We start from the raw sequence: 20,898 nt of genomic DNA, 5'->3' as shown, positions 1-20,898 counted from the left end.
GGATAAGCCACTCAGCACACTGCTAAGAGCCTGAGCCATCCATTCCTGCCTCCTCTCTAGCCCAGCATTCTAGTGAGAGCTGGGCAGACAGAGCAGAGAGCAGTGACTAACAGTTGCCCAAGAACTGAGCAATCAGCAGTCATGTGATCAATCAGTTTTCGGGTTTAGAACTGGCGGGGGACAGCTGCAGCATCAAATAATGCTGCAGCATGGAGGTAAGTATTAAAAAAATTTAAATTGGTGGTAAATGAAAGCTTCCTACTGCTTAGTTATCTATACCAGACCATTATCATTAAAATGAGGAGGAGACTAGCTCGGTGGTTCTTGGGGCTCAAATGGAAAGCTTATTGGAATTTTTCATGCCTCTACAAGAGTGAGGAGACATGAAGCAGCAGCCTCCTGCCCTTTCTCTCTGCATTTTCCTTTCTGTGAGGAAATGTTAAGGCAGGGAGCTGCAGTCTTCTGGATTTTCTTATCTAAGGGAGAAGTATGAAGGGATATGTAAGTACCCTATGCTGGATAAATGTAGTTTTTGGTGGTCCTGTACTCAGCTGAGCAGCAATTTATTTTCTAGGTCTGCTTACATCGATCCCTCAGCCTGGTGGTTGAGTGATCCTGCCTGCCTCTGGAAGAAACTGACAGAAATTGAACAGGAGGATCAATTTTTGGCTATAAAAAACTATCTGACCTCAATCAATCCCTGGAAGGGGACGGCCAGAAATTGAGGCTGGATAGAAGATAAATGTTTGGGAGGGCTGTTCAGAACTCTCTCCTCTTCGGGTCTCTGCCCTTCAGAGGCAGCACATGTTACTAAAGAGCTGTTGTAACCAAGCCTCAGCATGTGCATGGCTGAGGGCCTGAAGGAGACTAGATTAAAGATAATTTTCTGGAGGACAATATCTTCAGTATCTAGAGGTATCTAGAGGTATGTCATTTAATCCTACACTTCACCAAGTCTTCTTGGAGTGCAGAAAAAAAAAGTTTATCCTCGGTAAGTTTTAATACAATTTATAACTTGATCTATTAAAAGCACCATAAGGCACCTACAGTGCATCCAGAAAGTATTCACAGCTCTTAACTTTTGCCACATTTTGTTATATTACAGCCTTATTCCAAAATGGATTAAATTCATTTTTTTTTCCTCAACATTCTACAAACAATACCCCATAATGACAATGTGAAAGAAGTTGTTTTGAAATCTTTGCAATTTATTAAAAATAAATATACAAAAAAAAAAAACAAACACATGTACATAAGTATTCACAACCTTTGCCATGACACTCCAAATTGAGCTCTGGTGCATACTGTTCCCTCTGATCATCCTTGAGATGTTTCCACAACTTGATTGGACTCCACCTGTGGGAAATTCAGTTGATTGGACATGATTAGGAAAGGCATAAACCTGTCTATATAAGGTCCCACAGTTAACAGTCCATGTCAGACCACAAACCAAGCCATGAAGTCCAAGGAATTGTCCGTAGTCCTTTGAGACAGGATTGTATCAAGGCACAGATCTGGGGAAGGGTACAGAAAAATTTCTGCAGCATTGAAGGTCCCAATGAGCACAGTGGCCTCCATCATCCATAAATGGAAGATGTTTGGAACCACCAGGATTCTTACTAGAGCGGGTTGCTCGGCCAAAATGAGCGATCGGGGAGAAGAGCCTTAGCCAGGGAGGTAACCAAGCACACGATTGTCACTCTGAAAGAGCTCCAGCATTTTTCTGTGGAGAGAGGAGACCCTTCCAGAAGAACAACCATCTCTGCAGCACTCCACTAATCAGGCCTGTATGGTAGAGTGGCCAGACAGAAGCCTCCCCTCAGTAAAAGGCAAATAGCAGCCCGCCTGGAGTTTGCCAAAAGGCACCTGAGGGACTCTCAGACCATGAGAAACAAAACTCTCTGGTCTGATGAAACAAAGATTGAACTTTTTGACCTGAATGCCAAGCGTCATGTCTGGAGGAAACCAGGCACGGCCCACCACCTGGCCAATGCCATCCCTGCAGAAAAGCATGGTGGTGTCAGCATCATGCTGTGGGGATGTTTTTCAGCGGCAGGAACTAGGAGACTAGTCAGGATTAAAGGAAAGATGAATGCAGAAATGTACAGAGACATCCTCGATGAAATCCTGTTCCAGAGCGCTCTAGACCTTAGACTGGGGTGACGGTTCATCTTTCAACAGGAAAACGACCCTAAGCACACGGCCCACATAACAAAGGAGTGGCTACAAGCCAACTCTGTGAATGTCCTAAAGTGGCCCAGCCAGAGCCCAGACTTGAACCCGATTGAACATCTCTGGAAAGATCTGAAAATAGCTGTGCACCGACGCTCCCCATCCAATCTGATGGAGCTTGAGAGGTACTGCAAAGAAGAATGGAAGAAATTGCCAAAAAATAGGTGTGCCAAGCTTGTAGCATCATACTCAAAATGACTTTGAGGCTGTAATTGGTGCTAAAGGTGCTTCAACAAAGTATTGAGCAAAGGCTGGGAATACTTACTGTATGTACATGTGTTTTTTTTTTTCATTTTAATAAATTTCAAAGATTTCAAAACAAACTTCTTTCACGTTCTCATTATGGGGTATTGTTTTTTAGAATGTTGAGGAAAAAAATTAATTTAATCCATTTTGGAATAAGGCTGTAACATAACAAAATGTGGCAAAAGTTAAGCGCTGTAAATACTTTCTGGATGTACTGTATGTATAAAATATCCACAACTGAAATTCCACTTTAGGGTAAAAAAAAAAATCTATATTTTACTACCATCTTAACCTACATGTTATCTTGTTGATCATTAGCACCTGTTTGATACCAATGTTTCATCATTCACTGAACCATATGCCTGCAAAATCTTTACACTGTGCCAGTGTACCTGGGAGAATGAAAGTGTTACTAAACCCATGACCCTACAATTACTATATCTGGTCTCCCATAGTATACACTAAATACAAACTGCTAAATACCTTTTCTCATCAGCTGTATATATTAGTCTTGTGGCTTCTATCAGTGTCTAGCTGAGCACTGGTTAAAACTTGTCAGAGGAGTTTTCATTCTCCTCTGACTGTCCTATGAGGCTGCATAACCCTGACTCTCTGTCTGGACAGTGCTGATTGGCTGATCTCATGCACTCTACCAAAGAAAAAATAAATTCTCTAGCCATACACTCTAAACTGAGCATGTGCAGAGTACTTCCTAGAGCTCTGTTCTGTCAGCAGATGGATGGGGGAAAGTAGAAGGGGAGGATCAGAGAAGAAAGGATCAAACAGCCTTTTTATACAATGCAGAGGATTAACCCCTTAGGTTCCACAGTGAGTATACCAAGCATGTTTTACTGCATATACAGACTGATTATACTGTTGTGGGTTTAGTAACACTTTAATGCTGTGTTAAAGGCAAAGGATAGATGCACCAACTATTAATTTGATTTTTAAAAAATTTTTGTGTTTGTCCACCTTGTTTGTTGTTAACTGATAAATGAAAACTGTAAATGCATTATATTTTAAAGGATTCCCACCTTACAAGTTCCTAAAATTTTACTGTACTATAAATATATTTATATAGAGAGAAAGTAAAAAATGGATATAAGACATTGATATAAAAACATAATTGAATTACAGTCTAACTGGCCCAAAATTTTATACATAAGGTATATAGATTTCAAATGAGCACTAAGAACATTTTTTTGTTAAAATGGTGCAGTTCACATAAAACACACTAGATGGAGCTATTATCATATTTACAGTGGCCAGGCTTTGAAGAATGTATTGTAGTTCACTCTAATTTTAATAGTTAAGATCATTGATACAGTATTTGTATATGCATATTCTTAAAATAAATATTTAAAAATATAAATAACCTATATCAAATAAAAAATGGTCTCTAGTAGCTTTTGGGGAATCTCTTACATTTCAATTTTCTCCAACCACCGGCTAAGGTTATTACAAGGGGTTCTCAAAGTTCCAATTCTGTCTTCAGAATTATTACTGTACCCTATCCTAGTAATAATGCAGTAAATAAAAGAGAGAATGATAAACCAAATGAACGACAGCTCTTAATAGTTTCAGGGGTACGACAGAATATGACCTTTTTCCTGTATACTTGAATGAAAACTCTTAACAGTTTCCACCTGTAACTGACATTTATCTTTTATTTGGAATGACCTTTAAATCTTTGCATTATTACTTTACAGAGGACATTTTAACTTGGCACCATAGCAGCTAGGAAGCAGTAGATATTCTACGTTCATACAACACCCACATACCCCTTATGGAAGAAAAATATATTTTAAATATATTTTAAAAAAATTCTTCCCAAATATATTGCCATATATTTGAAATGCAAAAATGTTGGCCATATTAAATATATATTTATATATATATATATATATATATATATATATATATATATATATATATATATACATATATATACTGCATGTTGAAATGCGTTTTTATTACAAAATATATGAAAAATATTTTTAAAAATAAATTTCAAATATACTATATGTGTTTAAAAATACAAATCTACATTTTTGGAATGCATTTACAAATATATGTAAAAATATATGTTAAAATGACTTTTTTATATGTTAAACAAAATCTGAAGAATATATTTTAAAAAAGTATATTTTTAAAAATATTTATTTGTTCAGATTTTAACATATAAAAAATCTATTTTAACATATATTTTTACATATATTTGTAAATGCATTCCAAAAATGTAGATTTGTATTTTTAAAGACATACAGTATATTTAAAATGTATTTTTAAAAATATTGTTCATATATTTGGTACTAAAAATGCATGAGAGAGAGAGAGAGAGAGAGAGAGAGAGAGAGAGAGATTGAATATGGCCAATAAATTTGGGATATATGGCATATATATATTTGTCAATATATTTGGGAAGAATATTTTTAAAATATATTTTTCTTCCATGTGGGACCCTAGGGTCTATTTACTGCAATCCAGTTATGTTGGACCTATATTTGTATACTGTAAGATGAGACAGACAGTAGAAGGAAATCCTGTAGACGCATATCATGGGATACATTGCAAAATGTATATAACAATCAGTCTGTAAATAATAGCACACAAGCAGATTATACAGTCTATTAGCTTTAGGTAGGTCACACATTATACAATTTTCTTTTCTTCAACCACGGATGAAAGGAAAGAAATTTGCTCATTTTCTCCATTGATACAGTCAGTGTTGTTTGGATAATCCCTCTTGCTGCGTTATTGTATTCTGACAGTGGTATTTTTCCCAGCCATCAGAATACAGAGATCGCTGCTGGCGGTTATTGCCTCCTGCGGTGATCAAATTATTAAAACCAGACAGGCTGACTGTGCTGAAGTCAATCAACAGATTGATTTTAGTACAACCAAGCTGCCCATAGATGGATCAAAATTCGGTCAGTTCCTGCTGAACCAGCCAAATTTTGATCCAGCTATGGCCGGATGTAGACAGAATTGGATAGATATATGAAATGTGTTTAGAAACACATAAGATTGTATGGAACAGTAATTGGACAATGTTTTAGGTTTAAAGTGGAACTTCACTCTCTTAATCAGCATTGACTATTTTTATTCCTTATGCTGCTGGCATTAGTAAATAGATAGGAAAGTATATCATGTTTACTATTTTTTATACATTTCTTAAGTTACATCCTGGTTTCTGGCCTAGGCAAATGATGTCATACATCCCAGGAGTCTTCAGGAAGGGAGGAGGGGTTTTCTCAGCTAACATTCTGCCTGCATGCCTGAGCTAAGGGCAGGTGGATTCCAGGAAGTAGATGCTAAATGAATCATCTGCCCTTATTCAAGATGGCCATGGCCAGAAATGCTTGGGGTTGTTTTTCAAAGTGATTTCTGAGCAAAAAAACAAAACAAAACATGCAGACATGGATGGATAGGTGAGTTTACTTTCAGTATTAAAATCTAATTAAATAGAGTTTTTGGTTTGATGGATGGCTCAGATGCAGTGTAGTTCTGCTTTACCACTTCACATTTCCAACACATAGAATAACATTCCTTTGCACAATGCCCCATGCAAATGGGATGAATTGTGGAATGAGCAACACACATCTACTGCCACTGACAGCTGCTCAGCCACATCAGCCATCAGCATGCTTCTTGATTACGTGATTGCCATCTGCTTGTCTATGACATGGTGATCACATTGCTTTGTTTGTAAACAGCTGTCATTGATGATGACAGCAGCTTGAGAATTTCTTTGTGTGTACTCACTGTACACATAAAATAAATAATTTTGGTAAAGCCGAACTCCAGGAAATCTGAAAATCCAGTAAGTAAATCTACTTCTCCATGCCCTCTAGAGCTAAACAAGTTAACCCCTGCAGTGTAGATGCAGCTCCATTGCAAAGTAGAATTTTCAAGTTTTCAAGTTCCGTTTTAAAGATAAATAAATTATAGATAGATAAATGGAATTATAGATAAATTAAATTATTTTTTTCATGTCTTTTGTTGCATGGTGTGATGTTTGATATCTTGCTGGTCAAACCAGTGCATTTCTTGGCACATCTGTATGATGTTCTATTGCTGATATGCCTTAAAGTACCCCAAGCCTAGACCAGCTTTTCTCCCACTACAGGTGACTTCTAGGTTGTAAGATGTATTTATAATAAATACTTAAATCTAAAATTTGTTGTCAACTGTAAATTAGATCAGTTTAGATCATGTTTTTTGTGTTTAATTTTTAAAAATGATTAACAATTATAGTTGTACAGTGTATTATACTATCTGTTCTAAATGTACCAAAAACTATGTACTGCAATTTTTTTCAACTTTATGTTAATATATTTTTTTCTAGAATTTCTTTCAACTTAACCATAGTGTATTGTGCAATCATTTTGTAAAATGTGCACCAGTTTATTACATTCAGTGTTGTATATTTTGGTGTGTACCACATACATTCATCTTAAACCTTAGTATAGCGGCATGGGGCAGTGTGTATAATGGAGAGGCATCAAGCACTGTTTGAAAAAGAGAGGCATGAGGCCGATTTACTAAAGGAGATGAGAATCTTCAAACAGAAAAAGGTGTGAATATTCACTTTAATTACCAAATCTTGTGAAAAATAAATTTCTGTTTTCTTTTTTTATGATTTGATAAATGAACTACCGTATTTTTCGCTCCATAAGACACACATTTTTCCTCCCAAAAATGGGGGGAAATGTCTGTGCGTCTTATGGAGCCGCCGCCGTGTTAGAATACCAGGCCGGCCGCTCGGCTCTTCTGTGACAGCGCTAGGCAGGGCCCAAAGCAGCTGCTCCTTGTAGCTGCTGACTTTTAAAATACAGCCACTTACCTGTTCCTCGGTCCAGCGGTGTCCTCACCACCACTGGTTTCAGCTGCCGTCTTCTCTCCCTGGTGCCGGCATCTATCTCCTGTAGTATGTCGGCAGTCTCTGGTCATCTCCTCTACTATAACTGCAGTCTCTGGTCCTCTCCTGTACTATATCTGCAGTCTCTGGTCATCTCCTGTACTATGTCTGCAGTCTCTGGTCATCTCCTGTACTATGTCTGCAGTCTCTGGTCATCTCCTGTACTATGTCTGCAGTCTCTGGTAATCTCCTCTACTATAACTGCAGTCTCTGGTCCTCTCCTGTACTATATCTGCAGTCTCTGGTCATCTCCTGTACTATGTCTGCAGTCTCTGGTCATCTCCTGTACTATGTCTGCAGTCTCTGGTCATCTCCTGTACTATGTCTGCAGTCTCTGGTCATCTCCTGTACTATGTCTGCAGTCTCTGGTCATCTCCTGTACTATTTCCGCAGTCTCTGGTCATCTCCTGTACTATGTCTGCAGTCTCTGGTCATCTCCTGTACTATATCTGCAGTCTCTGGTCATCTCCTGTACTATGTCTGCAGTCTCTGGTCATCTCCTGTACTGTGTCCGCAGTCTCTGGTCATCTCCTGTACTATATCTGCAGTCTCTGGTAATCTCCTGTACTATGCCTGCAGTCTCTGGTCATCTCCTGTACTATGTCCGCAGTCTCTGGTCATCTCCTGTACTATATCTGCAGTCTCTGGTCATCTCCTGTACTATGTCTGCAGTCTCTGGTCATCTCCTGTACTATGTCCGCAGTCTCTGGTCATCTCCTGTACTATATCTGCAGTCTCTGGTCATCTCCTGTACTATGTCCGCAGTCTCTGGTCATCTCCTGTACTATATCTGCAGTCTCTGGTCATCTCCTGTACTATATCTGCAGTCTCTGGTCATCTCCTGTACTATGTCTGCAGTCTCTGGTCATCTCCTGTACTATGTCCGCAGTCTCTGGTCATCTCCTGTACTATATCTGCAGTCTCTGGTCATCTCCTGTACTATGTCCGCAGTCTCTGGTCATCTCCTGTACTATATCTGCAGTCTCTGGTCATCTCCTGTACTATGTCTGCAGTCTCTGGTCATCTCCTGTAATATGTCTGCAGTCTCTGGTCATCTCCTGTAGTATGTCCGCAGTCTCTGGTCATCTCCTGTAGTATGTCCGCAGTCTCTGGTCATCTCCTGTACTATGTCTGCAGTTTCTGGTCATCTCCTGTACTGTGTCTGCAGTTTCTGGTCATCTCCTGTACTGTGTCTGCAGTCTTTGGTCATCTCCTGTACTGTCTGCAGTCTCTGGTCCTCTCCTGTACTATATCTGCAGTCTCTGGTCATCTCCTGTACTATGTCTGCAGTCTTTGGTCATCTCCTATACTATATCCACAGTCTCTGGTCATCTCCTGTACTGTGTCCGCAGTCTCTGGTCATCTCCTGTACTATATCTGCAGTCTCTGGTCATCTCCTGTACTATATCTGCAGTCTCTGGTCATCTCCTGTAGTATGTCCGCAGTCTCTGGTCATCTCCTGTAGTATGTCCGCAGTCTCTGGTCATCTCCTGTAGTATGTCAGCAGTCTCTGGTCATCTCCTGTAGTATGTCTGTAGTTTCTGGTCATCTCCTGTACTGTGTCCGCAGTCTCTGGTCATCTCCTGTACTATATCCATAGTCTCTGGTCCTCTCCTGTACTATATCTGCAGTCTCTGGTCATCTCCTGTACTATGGCTACAGTCTCTGGTCATCTCCTGTAATATGTCTGCAGTCTCTGGTCATCTCCTGTACTATGTCTGCAGTCTCTGGTCATCTCCTGTAGTATGTCTGCAGTCTCTGGTCATCTCCTGTAGTATGTCTGCAGTTTCTGGTCATCTCCTGTACTGTGTCTGCAGTTTCTGGTCATCTCCTGTACTGTGTCCGCAGTTTCTGGTCATCTCCTGTACTGTGTCCGCAGTCTCTGGTCATCTCCTGTACTGTCTGCAGTCTCTGGTCATCTCCTGTACTGTCTGCAGTCTCTGGTCATCTCCTGTGGTATGTCCGCAGTCTCCGGTCATCTCCTGTAGTATGTCCGCAGTCTCTGGTCATCTCCTGTACTGTATCGGCAGTCTCAGGTCATCTCCTGTACTGTGTCCTCAGTCTCTGGTCATTTCCTGTACTATGTCTGCAGTCCATTGGTTCAGAATATTTAGTTTCTTGTTTTCCTCATCTAAAACCTAGGTGTGTCTTATGGAGCAAAAAATACTGTAAATATATTCATACAATGAATTGTGTGAAGATTCTCAGTTCCTGTAGCAAATCATCCCAAATGTGTGTAGTGCAGAGTGTTGTGGAACTGCAGATGATGGAAAGGTATGGACTGATGCGTGTAATGGAGAGGCGAGCATGTAATTGTAAAGCATAGGACAATGCATGTAACAGAGATGGACCTGGCACAGTATGCATTACAGAGACACGTGGATGTTAATAGAGAGGAATGATGCCATGTGTATAATAGAGAGTCATTAACCATTTTGTGTAATGAAGAATGGAGAACTTTATGTAATGAATGAGTGTATGGTGAGGGAGGATGTGTGAGGGAAGCTGAGAAGGTGATTGTAGAAAAAAGACTGCGCATTTAAAATCATGAATACTGTAAAGAATCCAGATGCAGTAGGTTCTGCTTGAGGCAGAGAAATATTAAATATTATATTTAAGAGAGATGGATGATGCAGTTAGTATTGAGGAGTGAGTCACTGCAGATCACAGAGCTATAATATACTGTCCAATAGAGTGGTGTTAGATTTGGCATAATAGAAATGTATGCAACAATGTGTATAGAAAGAGATAAGGAGCATTACATGTTAAAGAATAGGTGAGGCATTGCAAGTCATAGAGAGGAATATGGTAGAGCCATGGCCTCCTTTTAAAAATATGTACTGCAGCACTTTGTTATTAGTGCATCTGCACTTATAGTTTTCTTGCAGTCCTCCAGAAACATCCAGCAAATACTTGTTGATCCTGCCAGTGAAGTCCACCTAATGCAGCTTCCTGTGATTGGTGACAACAGTCTACACTAGTCCTGAATTCAGAGCACAGTTGCCACTGTTATCTGTTATGGAGGATGTGCCTGCTTGCACTACAAATGAAAAAGAATTTGCAGGGGGCATGGTTATATGCATTATCACTGCTGATTCACATGCATGTTACTTGTCACTCAGCAGTTGGCCACACCAAGCCCTGCCCACTGGGCACTGACTCTATTGCTGATATTCTCCCACTGTGAGCTGCAGTGTCTGGGAGGGGAAGAATGTGAGACCCAAATTAAGGAGAAATTTGAGGATGTACTGTACTTCACACTATAAACCCATACTTTGTATCCTAGTATTCAGATACTGGAAGACACATAGTAGTATAATCAGAGATTTTATAATTCAGCATTGCTCAAGACCCAAAAAAGAGAAAAAAATCAATAGCTGAATGCAAAGTTCAAACTTTTAGAAGTCATAAAGCTTTTTTGACAGCCTCTGCTTTAGCTGAGTTAGGGACCTCCATATAGGAACTTAAAGTGTACATTGCCAAAACTTTTTTTGTGTTACTGATGAGAATTTTTGCACAATTGTTTTTTTCCTACAGCTACTAACTTCACTTTCTAACCATTTTCTGAGAATCTTTACTTGCTTAGCCAATCCATAATATCCTCAGGCCCCAGGGCCACTGTTAGAAATCATGGGGCCCTGTACAGCCTACCTGATGGGGCCCCCAAAAGCCCACCCCTTACCTCACTCCCCTGACCCTGCCCACCTGGCTAAAAAAAATGCAACTTTGTCTTCGAGAGATGAATGAAGTAGTGTGATGGCTCTATGGGTAGCCAGATGTAAATGGACATGTGTCCGATTACATCAAGCTACCTCTGATCTGGCACATTTAGGTCTGAAAAAATAGAAAAGGGCACAGTCCTTTTAACATTTGTTTCTGGAAGTGGACATGGAGGTAGGTGGGTGTACACGGACAAAAGTCCATTTACATCTGTACATCCAGACCTACATGGAGCTTTCAATCAGGTCCACAAGAAAAACTGAGAGGCAGCCCTAATTGGAAAGCTTGGTAAAATACTCTTAAGGGGAGTGCTTGTGATTCATGTGTTTACTGTCCCCCAAAATGTAAGTGTATTGTAGCATCTGACTGTGTGCTTGATCATTGGGCCAGTTTTGCACGATAGTTCTGATCGGGTCCGCCCGTCCATCTTTCAGGCAGACCTGACTGAACCCACCTCTATGGAGCAGCGGATGTAAATGGACTTGTATCTGTTTACACCCACCTACCTACAATCTGATCCACTAACAAAAAAACAGAAGGGAAAATATCCCCTTCCATCTGGGTGGATTGGATCAGAGGGCAGTCAGGTGCAAATGGACAGCCGGTCTGTTTACACCGGCCACCCATAAAGCAGAGCGGGCTGTATCTGTGTCTGCTCTGCATAAGCAGGGATGTCCTTTAGAAGGCATTTTTTTTTTTCACAAAAACACTGTGAAGCTGTTGGGCTGATGAGGCCAGGCCTGGTACAACAGGACCAGGGGCACTCATATCTGTAATACATGCATCAGATAAATGCCTCCTTGTTGAGACAGGTATACTGGCCAGTTTTACTTTGGAATGTTAACCACAAAATTTTCTGAAAGATCTTAGCTAGCAGGCATAATATATCAATCCAGCTTGAGATACAAGTATAAATATCCTATCACTCCAACTTATAAGTGCTAGGACATATTATTATTTTTACAACATCAATAATGTGGCAGTGCCAAAGGTTGAAATGCATCAGAGCGTGGCTACACAGCAACCGGAAGTGTTGTCAGAGCTGGCCCCAGAAGTGACACACCTGACGCAGCCATGAGCACCGGATGTGGTGTGTGTTTGAGATGAGCACTAGTCACTACTGTCTGACACTACTTATATGATTACATTATTTTTATTTATTAAATTAGATTTTTTTTTTATTTTGTGAGTGGCATTTTACCTAAAAAATGTGAGTGTTGATTACTTTACTATTGGAGGTTGTTTCTTTCCCTTTCTTATGTGATATGGTGATTATTGAGTCGGATGGAAGAGTGATGAAACTGTGATTCCTCCCAGGAATCCGGGTCAATATAAACAAGCGCTTTATGCTATGTCATGAAAAGTAGTGATCCTTGAAAATTTCTGGTAGATGTAATCATTTGAATTTTGCACTTTATGTGGACTTATTTATTTTAGGTACTTATATTGTGACATCAATTTATGAGAGCTTTACATATATATATTGTACATTCACATCAGTCCCTAACCCTCAAGGGGCATACAATCTAAGGTCCCTAACTCACATTCATACATACACATACTAGAGTCAATTTAGACAGGAGCCAATTAACCTATCAGCATGTCTTTGGAGTGTGAGAGGAAACCAGAGTACCCAGAGGAACCCATGCAGGCACAGAGAGAACATGCAAACTCAAGGCAGGTGGTGCCATGGTTGGGATTCAAACCAACAACCCTAGCACTGTTAGGCAGAAGTGCTGAGCACTTAGCCACTGTGCTGACTTTATGTGAACTCTCTCATTATTGCTGTAGCGATAATAATATGTCATAACGCTACTTTGAGGTTGGAGTGATAAGAGATTTACAGTTATTTCAAGTTGGATTGATATTTTAAGTTTTTAAAATGGCAGCAGTGACACTTGCATATATATAGTTTTTTTTGTTTTAGGTTTGATTTGTAGAATTATTACACCAGAGCATGGTGTTTTCTATTTTTTAGGCATATTATATGTCATGGCTCTTATTCCTTCTGATGATGTACGTGTGATACGAAACGCGTGTCAAGGAGGAGCCTTTGCTAGCCGTGACGCTAAGCCGCCGGATCAAGGGGGTCCGGCGGCCACTCTTCTATACCAGCTGGTCAGTGTGTCATTCATGATATCCTTAGTGCACAAGGATTGATTTTATTCTCATATTTATGTTAAGTGTTTTTTTTTAACATACAATAAATTTTTTTTATAATTTAACATAAATACTACACTATGGGTATTCCTTTTTGCTCCACATCGAGCATTTAATTCCTCAGGACCACCAGGTGATTACCCCAAGGCCCAGAGATATATTCAGCTGATCCTGTTTTGGAACCTGTCTGCCAGAAGGAATCCCCAGATGGGTTACCTTTCATCATAGAACCACCTGTTCGGAGCTTCCCTTCATCCACAGTCGGAGTGATCTTTGGTGTATGAGACACAAACGCACAATTTAAATTGTGCTTCCGGTGAGTGCGCAATTTATTCATTTCTTCTGCATATCGCCGGACTACATGCATCATAAAGATCTCATCGAGATACACTCATCTGTGTTTCTTTGATGACTGGACTGTACTGTGCATTTATATTGTGCGTTTTTATTGTGAAGTGAAATTGTGTGAAGCTCACGTCATTTCTTCCCCCGTTTCCAACTCTTGGGAGGATCACATATAGTGTGTTTGGTCACATATAATGCATGTGGTCCACATCTGTTGACATTTAAGTAAGGGATATTGCACCATCTTCAATACTGGTACAGTCATATAACATCAAGCGCTGCACTATTTATCTTATATTATATGTCTCCTTTCCTTCATCCACTTAGATCAGGAGGGATATATTCTAACTTGAGAGGCACCAAATAATACAATGAGAACAGTAAACTTCATCCATGAGGCCAGGCTAAGCAGATCCCTTAGTGTTACTATCTATTGATTCTTTGATCAAACTGACTGGAGCTTTACAGACTGTATTCATAACCATACTGGTGGAAATATTTTAAGCTGTTCCTCTTCAATACAGTTGAGAAAAGCAAATAAAGAATTGCTCTGAAATTGGTCATCATGCAGGTGGGTGCAGTGTGGTTCAGCTGGAGTATTGACACAGAATACGGTTGCAGGTAACTTAAACTTGTGTTGAAGATAATGCTCAACTACAAACAGCCCAGTGGAGGAACACTCACAGTTCTGTGCAGTTCAGAGATGAAACGGATGAAAATGCACCGACAGAGTCTGTCTCAGAGGACAGAATGTGGCCTGGTCAATCCGGTCCAAATAGGGAGGCTTCCGATGAAAGATGGCATGTCCCTAGCCTTTCCCTTCTTGTTCAGAACCTCTCCCTGCCACTAATTGCTTTCCCCAACAGATGGGTGCTCTTTCCCTACTCTATCCACTTTGCAAATGCATGCCAAAACCTGGGGGCAGGGACTTAAAAAGACTCTACTGACACAAGATGGCTGCCAGAGGTCACCTGGATACAACATAGCCAACCGGAATGCTACTTCAGGGGACCAGGAATCCACCGAGAAACCAGGTTTCTGTTGACTTCCTCTCTGGCTGCTGTGCCACTCTGGGCGATCACCACTCACAGTCGAGAAAGCAGACTACACCTGCCTACAAGCAGAACAAAGACGACTAGAAAAAAAATTGCTACAAAGCATTTCAAGTTATTACTCCTTTTACATTACAGATATAATAAACACCCCATTCAGTACTTTCAGGACTCTGTACAAAATAAAACTAAAGCTGTTAAGAAGAATTTGATACAAACAAGAACATTTTTAAAAATGAACTAATGCACAATACATAACTTATCTTCCTGTTATTAGTCATCACCCTAACATTTCTTTGAACAGGAAATTATGCCACTGTACCTTAAAAAGTTTGAACAAAAAAGAAAAAAGTAGAAAAATAATCTAAATTTTCTCATTTCACCATTAATAAATAATTTCACTTTTAGCCTGACAGCCTTCAAAATGTTTCTTCAGCTCTTTTGCTAAAGATAAGTAAAAATATGCCAGTATAATTTTCCCATATGGTTTCAGAATAACAAATGATACTCAAAATTATGAAATCTGTCAGTTTGGTAATGCGTACTAGAACTTGACAAGTTACAACACAATTTCTCAATACGGAGAATATAAGATTTCTCTTAAAAGAAGCCTTAAAGTAGAAATGTTATGAAAATATTCTAGGAAATCAATGTGAAATAATGAGGCTGTGAAGAGGAAGGGTTTAGACATGCTTCAGTAGAACACAAATATATATTCAGGTACGTCTGGTGAAATCAACATCAAACTGAAATAGTTATATCAACACTGTCATGCCTTCAGCAATTTGTTCTTTGTTAATTAGGTATTATTAGTATGCCTTATCAGTTTGTAATTCTCTGTTCATTGTGTAACTGCTCCATCTAGTGGCTGTTTGTATACACTGCATTTTTCACAGTAGAAGTTTGACCCATTTCAGCTTCCATGGCTTGTAGCCTATGAACTCTGATTACATCATCAGCCCTGCTCATAGCAGCCATTTCCTCATCACAGACTCCATTCCTGTGGTAACCACGCTGCTGGTAGGATCCAACCCTCACATTCAGGTTCACAATAGCATCGTCGGTACGTCTACACACATGTCTATATCTTATGCATCTGTGTTTTATGTAACCTACATGTCTTACATGTGTTTATATGTGCATTGCCTTACTGTAATGTATAATATGCTTTGTCACATGGCAGACAGTGTTACTAAGCGCCTTATTTTCTGTTCCTCAGTTTCACCTCTTATATCTTTGCAATAAAGACAAAGTTGGACGTTGCTTCTTTGTCAACTCATTGCCGAGAAAGGTTTAGCTGTCTGTCAAGCTATGTACCTTCACACATAAGGAGGACAGAACAGTGAAACAACGGCTTTTTACAAGCTGGATACGAGGACTGCGACTCCTGAAGTCCTGACTGCAGTGAAACGACGGCTTCTTACAAGCTGGATACGAGGACTGCGACTCCTGAAGTCCTGACTGCAGTGAAACGACGGCTTCTTACAAGCTGGATAGGAGGAACTACGCAGCATCGCCACCCGCAGCGGTTGCAAGTGTGCTAACCCGTTCACAGCATCATCATGTCAGCAAGGGAATCCGGACAGTTCGAGACAAGGTCTCGCATCTCAGTTAACTCCAGAGGCTCAGGGAGATCTTTGAGCAGCTCCACCGTCGCCATTGCCCGCGCGAAGGCCGAGGCCGCCAAAACCCGCGCGACATTTGCCGAACAAGAAAGACAATTAAAAATAGAGAAAGCATGCACGGAAGCAGCTCTAGAAAAGCTAACTGTGGAAAAAGAAGCTGCAGCTGCTGTAGCAGAAGCAGAGGCTTTAGAGGAAGCAGCAAACTTCACAAGCGATAGACTCAGCTACATAAGTAGGCCCGAACCCAGTCTTCACAATAACTCGCAACGCACTTCAGATTACGTACTGCAACATGCTAAGTCAGAAGACGGCCTAAATCCAGGTCCAAGAGCGACATCAACCCCTGCTAAGGAGCTCCAACAGACTCCAGTCATACAACAAGCGACCTCAGTTAACCAAAGACCCTGCATGGAACAAGTCGACGGTTCCATAGGACATCAACCCTCAATGCAACCTGCATTCAAACCCACAAATGATCGCAGTATGGTCAAACCCTTTAAGGAAGAACAAGTAGATGGTGCCTATTACAGCAACAATCTGTCAAACAGAGATACAGGTATGTCAGATTTTCTAAAATTCTTTGCCCGACGTGAGTTAATAACCAAGGGACTCTCCAAGTTTAATGACAGACCTGAAAGCTATAGGTCATGGCGATCATCATTCAGGAATAATATCAGAGATCTGGATCTGTCTGCATGTGAAGAAGTAGATCTTCTTGTCAAGTGGCTAGGAAATGAGTCGACAGAGCATGCAAGGCGGATTAGAGACATTAATATTAACTACCCAATCAGAGGGTTAAACATGATATGGGAGAGACTTGAGGAGTGTTACGGCTCACCAGAAGTGATAGAGAACGCACTTTTCAAAAGAATTGAGGATTTCCCTAAGATCCAAAACAAAGATTCCCAGAAGCTAAGAGAACTGAGTGATCTGTTAACAGAGCTACAAGTTGCCAAAACTGAAGGAGACTTACAAGGTCTGACATTCTTAGATACTGCATGTGGTGTAAACCCCATAGTACAAAAATTACCGTACAACCTGCAAGAGAAGTGGATTGCTCAAGGCTCCAGGTACAAGCAACAGTACGATGTCTCGTTCCCTCCATTCTCTTTCTTTATGGACTTCGTGCACCAACAAGCAAAAACTAGGAATGATCCCAGCTTTAACTTCTCGATGTTTGACACCGCTTACCCCAAATCAGGTAAACCTATCTCACTTCGTAACATGAAAGGTACACCGGTTGCAGTACACAAAACCAGTGTGTCTCTTAAAGACTCCTCAAACAAAACCTACAGTACTACAGAGTCTGAGACGATCTCCACAAAGGACCCATGCAGAGAATGTCCTCTACATAAGAAACCACACTCATTGTTGAAATGCAGAGGATTTAGAGGAAAACTTCTCAGGGATCGCAGAACTTTCCTCAAGGAAAACCACATTTGCTACAGGTGTTGTGCCTCAACCTCTCATCTTGCAAAGGACTGCACAGCGAACATCAAATGCTCGGAATGCAACAATGAAGCGCACAATACAGCTTTACACCCTGGGCCAGCCCCATGGACTCTCACACCCCCAGACCAGGCTGTAGAGCACGGCGGGGAGGAGGGAGACACAGTACCTCCTGAAGTGACACCCCAGTGCACCCAAGTCTGTGGAGAAGGTCTTAGTAACAAATCTTGCTCCAAGATTTGTCTTGTTACGGTTTACCCCATCGGTCATAAAGAGAAAGCGGTAAGGTTGTATGCCATCCTTGATGACCAAAGCAATAGATCTCTTGCAAACTCAGCCTTCTTTGATATCTTCAGTATTAAAGGACACTGCTCTTCATATTCACTTAAAACTTGCGCTGGTGTGAGTGAAGAAAAAGGCAGAAGAGCTACTGGTTTCCAAGTCGAATCCATAAATAGTGAAGCATCCCTGCAACTACCTACCTTGATTGAATGCAATCAGATCCCAAACAATAGAGAAGAGATTCCTACACCTGAGGCAGCATTACATCATGAACATTTAAAGACCATAGCGCATCTCATACCTGCACTCGACCCAAAGGCCCAAATAGTACTTCTCCTTGGGAGAGATATCATAAGAGTCCACAAGGTAAGAAAACAAATAAATGGTCCTCATAGTTCTCCATATGCTCAGAAGCTTGACCTGGGGTGGGTCATCATAGGTGATGTTTGCCTAGGAAATGTTCACAAGCCAACCACAGTGAATTCTCTTTACACAAATACCTTGGAGAATGGACGTCCATCCCTCTTTCAGCCTTGTCCTAACAGATTCCTTCTAAGAGAGAAGCCGGCAAGTGTGCTATATCCTGACTTTACAGAAACCGAGAACCACTCTTGCAGTGAAGACCAAGATCACTTGGGGTGCACGGTGTTCCAGAAGACAAAGGAAGACCACAAGATAGCTCCCTCTATTGAAGATGAGGCCTTCTTGGGCATAATGGAACAAGGATTCTTCAAGGATAAAACAAACACCTGGATTGCACCACTACCTTTCAAAACACAGAGACGTCATCTTCCTAACAACAGGTATCAAGCCTTAAAACGCTTCTGTTCACTTAGACGCAACTTTCAGAAAAGACCAGAGATGATGGAACATTTCTTCTTATTCATGAAAAAGATGTTTGAGAACAATCATGCAGAAGTAGCTCCACCCCTAAAAGAAAAAGAAGAATGCTGGTATCTACCAATCTTCGGCGTTTACCACCCTAAGAAGCCAGGACGAATCCGAGTGATATTTGACTCCAGTTCACAGTATGAGGGAGTTTTTCTCAATGATGTCCTTTTGACAGGACCAGACCTCAATAACACACTTCTCGGTGTCCTCATCAGATTCCGTAAAGAACCCATCGCTATAGTTGCCGACATACAACAAATGTTCTATTGTTTCCTAGTAAAAGAAGAGCACAGGAACTTCTTGAGATTTCTTTGGTTCAAGGACAATGACCCTACTCAAGACATCATAGAATATCGCATGAAGGTGCATGTTTTTGGCAACAGCCCATCTCCAGCTGTCGCTATTTATGGACTCAGACTCTCTGCTCAAGAAGGTGAAAAAGACTATGGGAAAGACGTTAAGAAGTTTGTTGAAAGAGACTTCTATGTAGATGATGGCTTAAAGTCGCTTCCCTCACCAGAGGCTGCAATCAGTCTACTCAAAAGGACCCAGAGTATGCTTTCCTGTTCAAACCTCAGACTTCATAAGATAGCTTCAAACAGCAAAGTTGTTATGGAAGCCTTCTCTACTCAAGATCATGCCAGTGATTTGAAAGATCTAGACTTAGCGACAGACCCGATACCCATGCAGCGCAGCCTAGGGCTCAGCTGGGACCTCAAATCTGACACCTTTACCTTTCAGGTCGACCAAGAGCAAAAGCCTTTCACACGACATGGAGTGTTATCTACCATTAACAGTCTATATGATCCACTTGGATTTGCAGCTCCTGTGATCATCCAAGGTAAGACTCTGCTCAGAGAGTTAACCACAGATACGTGTGATTGGGATTCGCCACTTCCCTCAGAGAAAGAAGCACTATGGATAGCATGGAGAAACTCTCTACAGGCATTATCTAACTTACATATCTATAGGCCATATGCCCACTTCTCCCCTGCAGAAGTTCAGTCTAGGCAGCTGTGCATATTTTGTGATGCTTCGGTAAAAGCAATCGCTGCAGTCGCTTACCTTAAAACTATAAACATTAAAGGTCAAGTCCAAATTGGCTTTGTAATGGGCAAGGCAAAACTGGCACCAAGCCCTGAGATTACCATACCAAGACTGGAACTGTTCTGGCAGTAGAGCTGGCAGATCTCATTGTGTCAGAAATAGATATAAAACTTGTCAGTACAATGTTTCATACAGACAGCAAAGTAGTATTGGGCTACATTTACAATGAGACTAGGAGATTCTATCTCTATGTTCATAACAGAGTTCAAAGAATTAGGAGGTCAACACAGCCTGCCCAGTGGTGCTATGTACCAACTGACCTCAACCCAGCAGACCATGCTACAAGAGCTGTTCCAGCAGCTCACCTTAAAGATACTACGTGGTTCACAGGGCCACCATTCCTCTACAAACCTGTACTTGACACCCTGGAGAAATACTCATTTCAGCTATTAGAACCAAATGCTGATGCAGAGATTCGTCCTCATATTTCTGTACTCACCACAAGAGTTTCTCACAAAGAGCTTGGATCCAAACGATTCAACAAGTTTTCTACGTGGAAATCACTGAACAGAGCTATAGCCGGCTTGATCCACATAGCCAGATCCTTTAGAACCACACCTACAGGATCAGATCACTGCAAAGGTTGGCATTACTGTCACAAGGCCCATACAGTGGATGAGCTCACACAGGCCAGAGACGTTATCATCCGTTGTATCCAACAAGAGGTTTATACTCAAGAATTTGAACTCATCCAAAATCAAAAGAGTGTTCCTAAAGACAGTTCCCTCAAGAGGCTTGACCCTTTCATAGATGCTAATGGACTGTTGAGAGTTGGGGGACGTATTTCAAATGCAAAGTTCGAGAGTAAAGAATGTAATCCCATAATACTTCCAAGCAATCACATTGCATCTTTACTTGTGCAACACTA

This window comes from Staurois parvus, unplaced genomic scaffold (genome assembly GCF_062004578.1).
Source record: "Staurois parvus isolate SC_StPar_1 unplaced genomic scaffold, SC_StPar_1.0 ptg000402l, whole genome shotgun sequence".
Taxonomy (NCBI): Eukaryota; Metazoa; Chordata; class Amphibia; order Anura; family Ranidae; genus Staurois; species Staurois parvus.
The sequence above is the reverse complement of the archived record's forward strand: the minus strand, read 5'-3'. Positions refer to the sequence as shown.